Source organism: Culex pipiens, chromosome 3 (genome assembly GCF_016801865.2).
Source record: "Culex pipiens pallens isolate TS chromosome 3, TS_CPP_V2, whole genome shotgun sequence".
In the NCBI taxonomy this organism is placed as follows: domain Eukaryota; kingdom Metazoa; phylum Arthropoda; class Insecta; order Diptera; family Culicidae; genus Culex; species Culex pipiens.
This window is the reverse complement of record NC_068939.1, coordinates 139,981,634-139,993,825: the sequence shown is the minus strand read 5'-3', so window position 1 is coordinate 139,993,825 and position 12,192 is coordinate 139,981,634. Positions and strand designations below refer to the sequence as shown.

At 39.2% G+C, this 12,192-nt stretch overlaps 1 protein-coding gene and 2 pseudogenes across 2 annotated transcripts in view; all 3 read left to right on the top strand.

Annotated features, from left to right (window-relative positions):
- Positions 1-68: 68 nt before the first annotated feature.
- LOC120421247 (uncharacterized) lies at positions 69-1,567 on the top strand (annotated as a pseudogene).
- A 48-nt stretch (positions 1,568-1,615) lies between these two features.
- LOC120421227 (uncharacterized) lies at positions 1,616-3,001 on the top strand (annotated as a pseudogene).
- A 5,688-nt stretch (positions 3,002-8,689) lies between these two features.
- Positions 8,690-12,192, top strand: part of LOC120421251 (uncharacterized) — a 156,396-nt gene continuing 152,893 nt past the window's right edge. Inside the window, exon 1 of one of the 2 annotated variants that reach the window (XM_052711304.1) lies at positions 8,690-8,799. The gene's annotated coding sequence lies outside the window, so the exon portion shown is untranslated. The remainder of the gene's footprint in view (positions 8,800-12,192) is intronic. The other variant, XM_052711305.1, reaches the window with a different exon arrangement.

The following is a 12,192-nucleotide window of genomic DNA, read 5'->3' as shown; positions in this document are numbered from 1 at the left end:
GTTTGTTTACAACGGAAGACCGGTGTCAATCGAAAGTAGTCTTGTGGGTGGAGGTGTTGCAAGTAATTATGTGTGGAGGCTATTCTGCTGTCGTCAAGAAACAACACCAAAACAGGTAAAGTTTATGCGCTGCTGAAATCAACAATCCGATTCGGGTTCATCCATAAAGTATGTTTTTAGGTCTCTGCTCCAGGTGGAAACGGTTCGCGGAGCGGGAGGTTGCATTTACCTTATTACGGTTAGGTGCTTTGTCGTGGAGGACGACGGGTAATTGGTCTTTCTTCAGAAACAGGAATTGTTTTAAGCTGGAGCTGGCAGGCTCGGTTGATGTTTTCGGCTAGATGGAACAACCTGGCTTCTCTAACGCCAGCAGTGACCGGATTAGAACCGTGAACCGACAAGTGAAAATCCACAAAAGGACATCCAGCAGCCTGTTGCAGTAGCCGCGATCCTTCACCGGATCCGCACACACTTACCTAAAGCAGTGTCCGCAGCCTAGTAAAAGTGTGCGCTGACTAAGTCTTGATCAGCGGCGCCAAGAAGCAGAAGCTGCGCGTTAAAACCTGGTTAGCACGCCGATCCTGCGTATCGCGACCTGGAAGATTTGCGGTGAGGGTTCCAAGACTCACTTCCGGATGCGCCTGCACAAGCGTGTCATCGATCTGTACTCGTCGTCCGAGATCGTCAAGTAGATCACCACGATCAACATCAAACCCGGTGTAGAAGCAGAGGTCAGCATCGCCAAAATAATTGTGATGTCCTTGATCCGGATGGTGAAGTAGATTTCCGGTGATGGCGGATGGTAGAGAGCGAAAAGTCTTTTAAGGCTTTGCTTCGTCAAGTGCTGGGAGTTTGCACAAAAACACGCAATAAACATTTTTAATTTAAAAAGTTTCAAAAAATAAAATACACAAATAAATCCAGAACTGCTTGCTCACAAACATGAAAACAAACAGATTTGACACGATGCAGAAATCACTCCACGTTGAAGATAAATTGATCACTAAACATAAATTTAATCTCGCTTATTCGTCATTTTTTCAGAAACGTGTACCTCCCAAGTAAGATTGGTGTCTTGGATAATTAGTTCCCTAACCGGCCACCGTGGGGTGGGGCCAAATTCACGAACGCAGCAGGCACTGCTTCAAAACAAAAACACTTTACAGAGTTCGTCGTTCGTCTTGTTGTTACCACCGTTGCCACAAATTCGTAGATTTCCAGCGGTTTTCGCTTCTCCGCCGATTTGTCCAGCTGCTGCTGCTCCAGGTCGTTCTCAATCGCGACGTCGTCCTCCAACGGTTCGCTCATGTTGCCTTTGTCCTCGGCGCAGTCTTCGATCACGTCCGTCGTATTAATGCTCATGATTGGGCCGGGAATGCTCGGGATGGGGATGGTCGTCGGGATGGCAAGGTTCATCACGGCGGCGGCCACCGGATTTGGAGTGATTCGTTGGTGACTACCTTGGTGGCGGACACGAGCGAGTTCATGATCGGCGCGGGCAAGCTTTCCGGGGCGCTCGTTACGGTGCTGCAAACGTCCGCGAAAAGCTGCAGCTGCGTCGTGTTGACCTCGAGCACGGGCATCGGGTTCGCAGGGGTCGAAGATCGCTGAAAAATGCCATCGCAAACTGGTTGCCGGAGTTTTATCAAGGTAAAATCTGCGTTTCGTGTGTGTTTGACTTGATTGATTCAAGTTTGATTTACTTGCAGAAAATTAAGCTTGGGGACCGATCAGCAAACCGCAACCGGCTGTAAACGATAGATTTGGGAAAGCTTTTCACTCTCAACTAATCCACCCTTTTCCCATGCACAGTGGTTATGCCCATCATTCCATTCATTCCATCGGTCAACACGTGCATGACGCTGACGAGCACCAGCACGACGACGACGACCACCGCGAACCCGATGCCCGTGCTCGAGGTCAACACGACGCAGCTGCAGCTTTTCGTGGACGTTTGCAGCACCGTAACGAGCGCCCCGGAAAGCGTGCCCGCACCGATCATGAACTCGCTTGTGTCTGCCACCAAGGTGGTCACCAACGAATCACTGCCAAATCCGGTGGCCGCCGCCGTGATGAACCTTGCCATCCCGACGACCATCCCCATCTCGAGCATTCCCGGCCCGATCATGAGCATTAATACGACGGACATGATTGAAGACTGCGCCGAGGACAAAGGCAACCTGAGCGAACCGTTGGAGGACGACGCCGTGATTTAGAACGACCTGGAGCAGCAGCAGCTGGACGAATCGGCGGGGAAACGTAAATCTATGGAAATACCGTTGCTTGTGGACGAGGAACTCAAGACCGAGGAGGAAGTGCAAGCCAAGCTTGATCTGGACGAAAACGAGGTGAAAATTGTCGACGCGAGCGAGGAAAATGTGACCGTCAACGATGAGGTGGTAATCAACCAACATTGAAGAGGACGACGGCTGCGTGAAGGCGGTTGAACCGATGGAGTGCGGAAGTAGTTTGACTTCGCCGAAGCACGTGATGAAGACGCACTTTGACGACGTGATGATGTCGGAGACGACATCGGTAAGCGGGTGGGGATTTGTGAAAGTTTTAGCCTGTGCTGAAAATTTTATTTCTTTTCTAGACCTGTTCCGGAAGCAGGCAGGTCGAGAGATCGGACACGTCGTTGATTTCGAACGCGGAGCTGGCAGAGTTCATGTAGGTCGTAGATGTTGTTTCGTTTGCAGCAAGCCTCAACTCTACTCGTTTTCAGGAACGCCCACGAAAAAGAACTCACGTGCGCCGACATCATGCTGCTGTGCGACCTGTTCTATCTGCCGTTGGAGCACGGCAGCAAAGCCCTCCAGCTGTTGGCCGAGTTCCACTGGCTCAAGATAAACGCCCAGGTGCTGTGCAAAAACCGGTCACGCAAGCCAAGCTTGGCGACAACTCCGACGGCGGGTGATTCGAAATGTGCAGCCAGTGGCCATAACTGGCATAACTGGTGGAAAAGCACCACCTACCAGGTAATCGAGCTTATAATGTGTGATGTTTTTGCCCTAATTGTTTTTTTTTTACTATTTGCTACAGTGATCGTGGACGTCGTTGGGGCAACGGATCATATGTCGTATTTAGGCCTCAACCAAGTTGTCGTTTCAGTGCAACGAGTGTGTTAGCAAATCTATTCAGGATGTAAGTATCGAATCTAATTTTTTTTCCCTCGATTCAAACGTTCCGCGTTTCCCATCAGGATAAATAACTGTTTTACTGCGATGTGCGAATGCGTTCCAGTAGAACTGTCACGGTTTACCAGCATCGACGGAAAGAGATCAACCCGATTCCGAGTTTGCAAACAACACTGTCCTCGGCAAAGAACAAACGGCTACAACCGGCCGCCTCTGACGTGAACAACCATTGCTGGACCATTGCTGAATAGGTTTCTCGTGCAAAGCTTAACCAATTCTTTCAGGTGAGTACATTCCGCATTGTAGTTATCACTCCCTTAAACAAAAAGCATTCGAGAGGTGCTCCGTTGAATCTATTATTTGATGTAACTAAGTAAAAACTTTTGTATCACGGTACAGAAAGATTTGTTCTATACTTCAGGTCAATCAAGAAAACATATTTTGATCAAAAATGAAGTTAAAATTTAATCTTTCTGGACTGGTATTTACGAAAGCTTTTGAAAATTACATCAGATTCTAGATTCAACGGAGCAAAAAAAATTTTGGCTTTTGTGAATTTACGTTAGTTTCATCGGAATTTTACATGTTTTGAGACCAATTTTGTTCGAAAAGTTTACATCGGATGGCATTTAAATTTCAAATGAATTAGATGTAAATTCGCATCATTAATGACGTGCACTTTTGGTACATCATAAATGATGTAAATTTACACAATTTTTTTTTTCTGTGTACGCTTAGCTTGCAAAGTTTCATTGTGTTTACACTTGAATCTCGAATGCCTCTGTTTTCCATTTCAGACGATCTGTGTTTATCTCAAAATAGTGTAAATAGTATTAAGCACCCGCACCCGCACCTAAACGTTAAGTAATCTAATAAAGTACATGTGAGACTGTTTAGTTTAAATATCGCAGTGTGTTTACATTCCGCCCACGATTCGCCACGATCGCGATTCCATTTGCCAAACCGGATTCCGTTGTAGATGTGAGCATCTCATTCACATGCTCCCCCCCCCCCCCAACCCTATCCATTCTAATGTCAGCCTGCTGGAAAAACTCAATCGAGTGAAATTCCTTAAAATCGTTTGTTTTGGTTCTTTATACACACACACGCACACTTTTTTCAACCCACCACACCCCACACGCACACACATCCGCGATGGGAAACGTGCACGTGCGGTTTTGCACTATACTCCATTGAAAAAAGTGTTCGGGTAGTCATTACACGCAGACGAGTGATTTCTTCGTTCTTCGGGAGTTGCAGTACTAGAAGGGAAGGTTGTAGTTGTTGTTGTCGTTGGGTGGTGCCACTTCGGTTACATGGAACGTTGTGCCGGCGCATGCGGCCGGTTTGTTACTGTTAGAATGCCGCATGTAAGTGAATTACTGTGAATGGTCCTGGAAGTATATTCTGAATTTGTTCGGCTCACCAAATTCCTAAATAAAATCAAGGCGTTATAATTAAGAAAGTAGCTTTATCCACTTTAAGCTGGTTGATACCTTCCACACATTAATATACTTTAGGCTCAACGGAGAGGTATTTTGATTACACATCTAACGATTGTCGCTTGATAGATTCGCTTATCTTTATTGGGACCATCCACAAACCACGTGGACAATTTTTTAGAAGTCTTAACCCCCTCCCCCCACCCTTTTTGTGTGGAGCGTGGTCAATCCTCATACCTCATGAGATCCGGCCTTAAAATGCGTATAAATAACACATAAGTGCTAAAAACTGTTGATAAGGTTAGCAGATCTTCAATGTTTTGGGCTCGTCGGAATGATCTTTCAAATACCGTTCTAAAAATGTATAACATGACGAGTATTCTTACAAAAAAAACATTCATTATACGAATTTCCGAACTTTCTTCAAAATGGTTTTTTAGCATAACTTTTGAAGTCAATAGGAATTTATGGGACCCCAAAACGAATCGAATGAGAACAAAACAATCCGCATTGATTCAGCCAAAGCTGAGCTAATTGAGTGAGAATATTTCGGTGCACACATTCACAACCAAACACAAACACAGGCATTTGTTCTGTTTTTGATTCTGAGTCGATATGTATACGTGAAGGTGGGTCTAGTGATTTTATAGCCTTTCCTCAGTAAATTATTAGTAATACTATTCCATGATTTTCTACAATGCAACATTTTTTTCCATTTTAAAGTAGGATCCCAAGTAACATTTTTTATCCGGGAGTTCTACAAGAGCTCTTCAAGATATCTACAGCATAGCAGTTTGGACCGCGGTAGGATAAAATTCTCTTCAAAACTTCTTCAGGAGTTTGGAAGAGTACTTGAAGAGAGTTTTATCCTACCGCGGTCCAAACTGCTATGCTGTAGCTATCTTGAAGAGCTCTTGTAGAACTCCTGGAAAAAAAATTTTACTTGGGGAGTGTGGGTTTTACTACTTTATAAATATTTGAAATCTGCTGTGGATTTTTAAAATGCAAACTTTGGAAATCAATTGCTGTCGTTTGTTAAGAAATCGTTCATAAAAATTGCAACTTGTTTGTTAATTTTTGTTATTTTGATGAACTGTAGAACTGTAGAACTGTAGATTATATTTAAAATATTTTGAATAAGTCTATAAGTAGAAAAGAAACAACATTAGAGGAAATTGATTTTTCTCTCATTTAAGTCTTATTAAATTGTATATATGCTAGTGATTTTTGCTAGAAAATCTAACGATTTTAAAACCTTCATAAATAACATTTGAATAGACATTTTAGTTTGAAAATATCACAATATCGAGACTTTTCGAAGAACATGGGCAAATATCGCAGGATTACAGTAAATAACTAATCTTTAAATTGTTGTCAACACAGAAAAGAGTCGATTCTCTAAAAAGTGGATTGTGTTCACGAATTTGAGAATCGCAAAGGAATACATTTACCACGTTTATAGCGCAAATGCACCATAACTCATGAATAAATTTCTTCCTTGTTCTCAAATTTATGAACACATTGCATGATTACGGAAATTGATTTTTCTGTGTAGATAAAAATTTAATAAATACGACGAGAAATGAAAAACGAGTTATGAAACGTAATAGGATTTTTGGCCCTTAACACGGAGAAAAAAGAGTTCCCAAAACCGTGAACAAGGGTTCATAAAAATGGGAACCTCGAACAAAGTGTTCAAATCCCATGGTACGATTTTGAAAAACGTACCATGAAATTTGAACACTTTGTTCGTGGTTCCCATTTTCATGAACGCTTGTTCACGATTTTGGGAACTCTTTTTTCTCCGTGTATGATTCGAAAATTTCAATAAAATTATGAATATTTGACCCATTTCAAATGTTAGTCTTGACTTTGAAATTTTTGAGATATTTTTTCCGAAAAGATCGGAAAGCAATCAGAGGCATCTTCAATGTATCAGTTGATACGATCTTTTCTGAATAAAAAAAAATCATTTAGGGAAGCTCATGGTAGACAATTCTACTTGTCGATTGCAAATTTGATTTTAAATTAACATTCCAACGCCCAAGGCTCCAAAAAAGTTGGAACGCTAACTTCAGCTCGTTGGTTCTCGAGCATAACTCAACCAATCAAGACGATTCTTTTTTCCTATGATTTGTTAGGATGTCTAGATGATTCTAAAATTTTGCAGAACTTAATTTGATCAAATCTGTAATTTTTGCGATCAAAAACATCGTTCCAACTTTTTTTCGTGTGTAAAAAAAAAATTCGCCCAAAATTCCGCGGAGGCAGTCATTTAAAAAAAAAGGTGGAACGATGTTTTCGGTCGCAGAAATTACAGATTTGATCAAATCAAGTTCTGCAAAATTTTAGGATCATCTAGACTGCCCAAAAATGAAAAAACGGCTAATATCCACTTTTGGCAAAAACGAGATATTAGCACCAAGTGGTAGAGAATGTTCCAATGCATCTTCTGAAACTTGAATTTCACTAAAATAGTGTTTAGATTTGGCTGCCGATGCGAAAAACCAAACGGCTAATATGCCACTCTTATGGGAAATTGCCTTGACGGAAGTTTGGTGACCAACACTAAAACGCGTTTTTCTCGGAATACTTGATTTGGCATAATAGCCGAATTTTCAATTATGGGCAGTCTAGACATTCTTACAAATCACTGGAAACAAGAATCGTCCCGATTGGTTGAGTAATGCCCGAGAACCAGCGAGTTGAAGTTATCGTTCCACCTTTTTTGGAAGGCTTGGGCGTCCGTGTAAGTTGGACATGCGTTGGGCGTTCCAGTGTTAAAAAGTGATGACAAAAACTAATTACGGATTTGGAAACTATTTTTTTATCTGTTTTTTTTTCTAAATAGGTAATCCTGATCAATTCCTGCAATATCTTTTCCCAAGACTCCAAATCGATCAGAAAATTCCTCCAGAAGATACAGATTTTCGAATATTTATGAACCAGTTTCGTATAGATAACTGAGTGAATGTTCTTTGAATTTTTGGATTTGGATAAAACTTTGTCTATGTATCCCCAAGTTAAAAGAAGTAATTTTGCATCATTTGTTTTTTCAAATTATTTTGATTGCAGAGATCAGAAAATTTTGCTCAAGTTTCAATTTTTAACACGGAAAAACGAACCAATAGTTTCCGAGATACCTTCAGTTGAAAATAACAGGCCTATCAGGTGACACTTAGAGAAATTCAATTTAACTGATTCGAATTTTTTGTGAGGTTAATTGCCTAATTGCCTGATTTTCTAAGATCCAGAGAGAAAATTATAGGAAAATTTCTCTGCTTTTCAAAAATATTATTTTCAGAGGTGCTTTTCTTTAGTAGTATTTTTAAATTAAAAAAAAAACCAAAAGAAATCGAAAAATTTCGTCCATTCTGTCTGATGCTTAATAATTTTCAAAATAGTCTTAGCTAATACTATTTTATCATAATATAATCCAGAATTCGTATAGCAATTCTACGGCATTTTTCCCACTTGGTTAGAAATACTAAGTCAGGTCCATTATTTTGAAAGTTTTCTCAATTGTAGGAAAACCTATTTTGAGAATGGTGAGAATTAAAAAATCACTTGTGCATTATCATTATTATGCAAATTATTATTTGAAAACAAATATGAATTTGCACACACAAAAAAATGGTAATTAAATTTACAAATCGTTCTGGCAAACTACGACTGCAATTTCAAGATTTAAAATTTTTCGCGCCAATCCAACACCAACTTTCCTCTCCAGTGAACCATTTCCAACCGCACACAATCGCCCTTCACCACTTGGCGCACAAGAGAGCAGCGAAACAAAAGGAAAATCTGTCAAAACAAAACAATGTCTCTTCAACACTGTTGTTGGCCGTTGTTCCATCGTTCTTTGTTGCGCCTGGCCCCTCTCTAGTTAGACCCACCGAGTCAGTGTCACTGTGTCAGGCAGCATCGCTACCAACACCAACACGTGGCCACTCGGCACCACGACCACGATGTTTGTTTGTGTTGCCGAACTTTCACGAAATGTGATTTTCTTCGCATTTTCCACCCTGACTTTACACGCACGCACTGTTCGCTTTGAAGTAGCAGCTGTCCGTCAGCGTAGAACAGAACAGAACAGAACTTGCAGTCAGTCAGTCTGTTGGCGTTCGGCTCGTCGGAAGGTTGACCTTCGGACGCTCGCGTGGTAACCGGTTGGTTTCGGGTGTTTCGAGGTAGTGGCACATTCGGTTTGGGTTCTAAAGGTGGGCCATTTCCCATACCTGTGGCGCACGGCGTAGTCGTGGAAATTATTCACGATGTGAAAGGAAATTGGAGTGTGGCATGAGCGGAGCGATTCGTGACGTGGTTTTTTTTTCGTTCTCGTTCTTACGACTTGTTCGACCAAACAACAATGGGTCGTGTGAATTTTGCGATGATGGATGGGGTTACAATGGGTGAAAAGTTTTCCTGAAGGATTGTTGTTGAAGCGGTTGGCTTTACGGGTGCTGATCCGTGGATTAGATCAAGAACAGACGCATTTACGTATAAGCTGAACGTGTAATTCAGGTCATTGGGGCTGCGGGTTAGTGTACAATGTGTGTTGAGAGAAAGTGAAAGGTGTTTAATGGCAGATATTCTTGTTAAAGTTGATATTCTAGGGAAACCCCAAAAAGAACTGGAAAATTGCTGTGCTCACTAAATTTGGACAACTTAATTTTTTTCCATACAACCATATTACACCCTAGTGTACATTAGGGTGGTCCAAATCCAAGCTTTTTCGGGGTTATCCCCTGAAATCAAAGATTGACCCATGACTAAGCTAGATTCAAACTATGAGCTTATTTTGACCACGGGAACCCCTCCCTTTAATTGTTTGAAGTTTCTATGGAAAAAAATCTCAAAATATATGGAGAAAAGCAACTGTTACAGTTTTTTACCTGCTGAGGGCGCAATAGTCGTCCAATCTTTATCAATTCTCATATGTAGGACCTTCATTAAATTTGGAACGACTTTCCCGAAGACATCTTATTCTAAGGATTTTTTGTGGAAAAGTTAAGTCGTTGCAAATATTCTTCAAAGTTTATGTAGCCCCCTCCTCCCCATTAAAATTGATCCAAACAATCTGAGGGCAAAAAAAAAATTAATACGTTCCAAAGATATGTTTTTAAGGCAAATGCGAGTTTTTTTTTGCAAATATCGTTAAGAGTGCACAGTTCCCGTGGTTTCGAAAATACTAAAATATCTGTAATAATAATCTTGGTGTCAAAGCTCTAATTGATGTGCACCGTTAAAAACTCAACTTTGTCGGATGGGTCCTCCTAAATGGTCGAACAAAAGATATAGGTTTAATTATTTTTGGCAAAGGAACTTCCATGCCAGATTTGAGCCAAACAGGAGGGGATTCTGCTAGTTTGACGAGGAATCACTGAATACGTAAATAGTTGAGTGTTATGCTCTGACTTAAAATATGATTGATTTAAAAATTCTGATGTTGTCAATTGAGGTTCGGTAACGGGTTTTTAAGTTTTAGTCTGAAATTGTAATGCAGTTTGAACTTTGAGGAAAAAAATTATCCTTATTAGGAATTTGTTTATAATATTCCATTTGGCATTTCATTTTTTTCCTAATTTTTCTAAATCAAATGTTGGATTAATTACGAATTATATATACATAATTCGTAACTAATCCAACATTTGATTTAGAAAAATTAGAAAAAAATGAAATGCCATATTTTCACAGATGAAATATAATAAACATATTCCTAATAAGGATATTTTTTTTTCTCAAAGTTCAAACTGCATTTTTTATTTGATTTATTTGTGGTTGTTTTATTTTGTTGTTTTTTTAAGTGTCAGGGTCTTCCCTAAGATCAAAGATGTAACTTTGCATCATTAGTTTGCCCATACAAATTTTTAATACAATTTTGGCATCAATCTATACAAAAATTATTTGTAAATATTCGAAAATCAGTAATTTGTGAAGAAAAATTCAGATTGATTGGTGTTTAGTAGTTCACATAATAAGAATTTAAAACAATGTGAATTGCTGTAATCTTGAGATCCAACGTAATCATATGGTGTGCCCAAGTAACCGCGGGACACTAAAAAGTAACATTATATCAACTCTATATCAACATATAAAGTAAGCTATTTACAGTCACATAACTCTATATCTTCTTGTAAAGTGAGAATAAAGCCAAAAGTGGCGACGTTTAGAGTTGATATACAGTAACTTTTGTAAATGTTGATATAGAGTTATGCTGCAGAAAAACAACAAAATACTACATTACCGACACTTGTGCGGTGAGTTTCAAAAAGCTTTTTTGCACCAAGCATTTCCTTCTCTTTCCTTTGAAGAGCTTTTTCCAACCGATTTGACTTTTTTTTGATACCTTAGAGATTCCGAGCTTGGATGAAATGAAAGTTCCAGTTGAAGTCATGCGCGCCATCCATCTTCTCTATCTGAGAATATGTCATCAGAGAAGATATTTGTCGATGGAGTCTTTCTTACGTGTGTCCTCCAAATTTATGAAGAAAACAAAAGTTGCGATGTTTTGCCAACATTTTTTAATATCACGATAAATGCAGACTTAATTAAAAACATACACAGAACGTAAAATATCACTTCACACAAATTAAAATATCACTTCTCGTATGATGCAACAAGGGGGATGAACTAAATTGAAATGCCTTGGCCAGAAATTCCTTGTCTGCTGCTGAAGTTCTTGACTGGACAGAGATTCTATAATTTCTCATGATGAACACGACCTGCTGATAAATAGAAATCAGTCAACACTTCTGGAAGCAGGATAATTAATTAATATTTACTCACCAAAAAAATTGAACGCAGAAATATGTTTCACTCTAAACGTAAACAAACGTTTTGGAACAAAGCCGCAAAACTTTAACTGCTTCCACTAATGTTGATTTAATGGCTTGAAACATTTATAGAACTGTCAAAGTTTTGAAGCATTTTAGAAGTTGATTTAGTGTTATGAAACATTATGGGCTTACTCTATATAGACATACAATGCTTCATTTTAATGCTTCAAAACATTTTTGTGCAGAATGATTTGAAGCTTTAATTGGCTGTTCTATATGGCATTATACAGTAGGCAATAATGTTTCAAGCTACAAATGTTTCAAAGCATTTTAAAATACTATATAAAGTGACATAACATCGGGAATGCTTAGTTAGGGTGAATTTAGAGTTTTGATTTAATGCTTGTGGTTACTTGGGTGATTGGCGAATGTTCTGAAAAATAATGAAACCACAAGCCATGGTTTCAACAGTTCAATGAAGAAAGCGATATAACATTAACATTGTTTTACCATCATGAGATTATTTTTTCATAAAATTATTGTTATAAGCTCCTTTTCGGTACTGGGAAAATCATTATTTTTGATATATTTTAGGGGACATCGAATGCCAACTCTTCAGAATTTTTTTTTGACCAAGTTATGAATTTTTGAATCATTACAGATTTTTTCAAAAAATCAAAATATTGGTCGCAAAAATTTTTCAGCATAATTTTTAGATGTAAAATCAAATTTGAAAACAAAAAGTACTTTAGTGAAATTTTGATAAAGTGCACCGTTTTCAAGTTAAAGCCATAAAATATTTGTAAAAAGCTGAGAAAATTCTCTATATTTTAC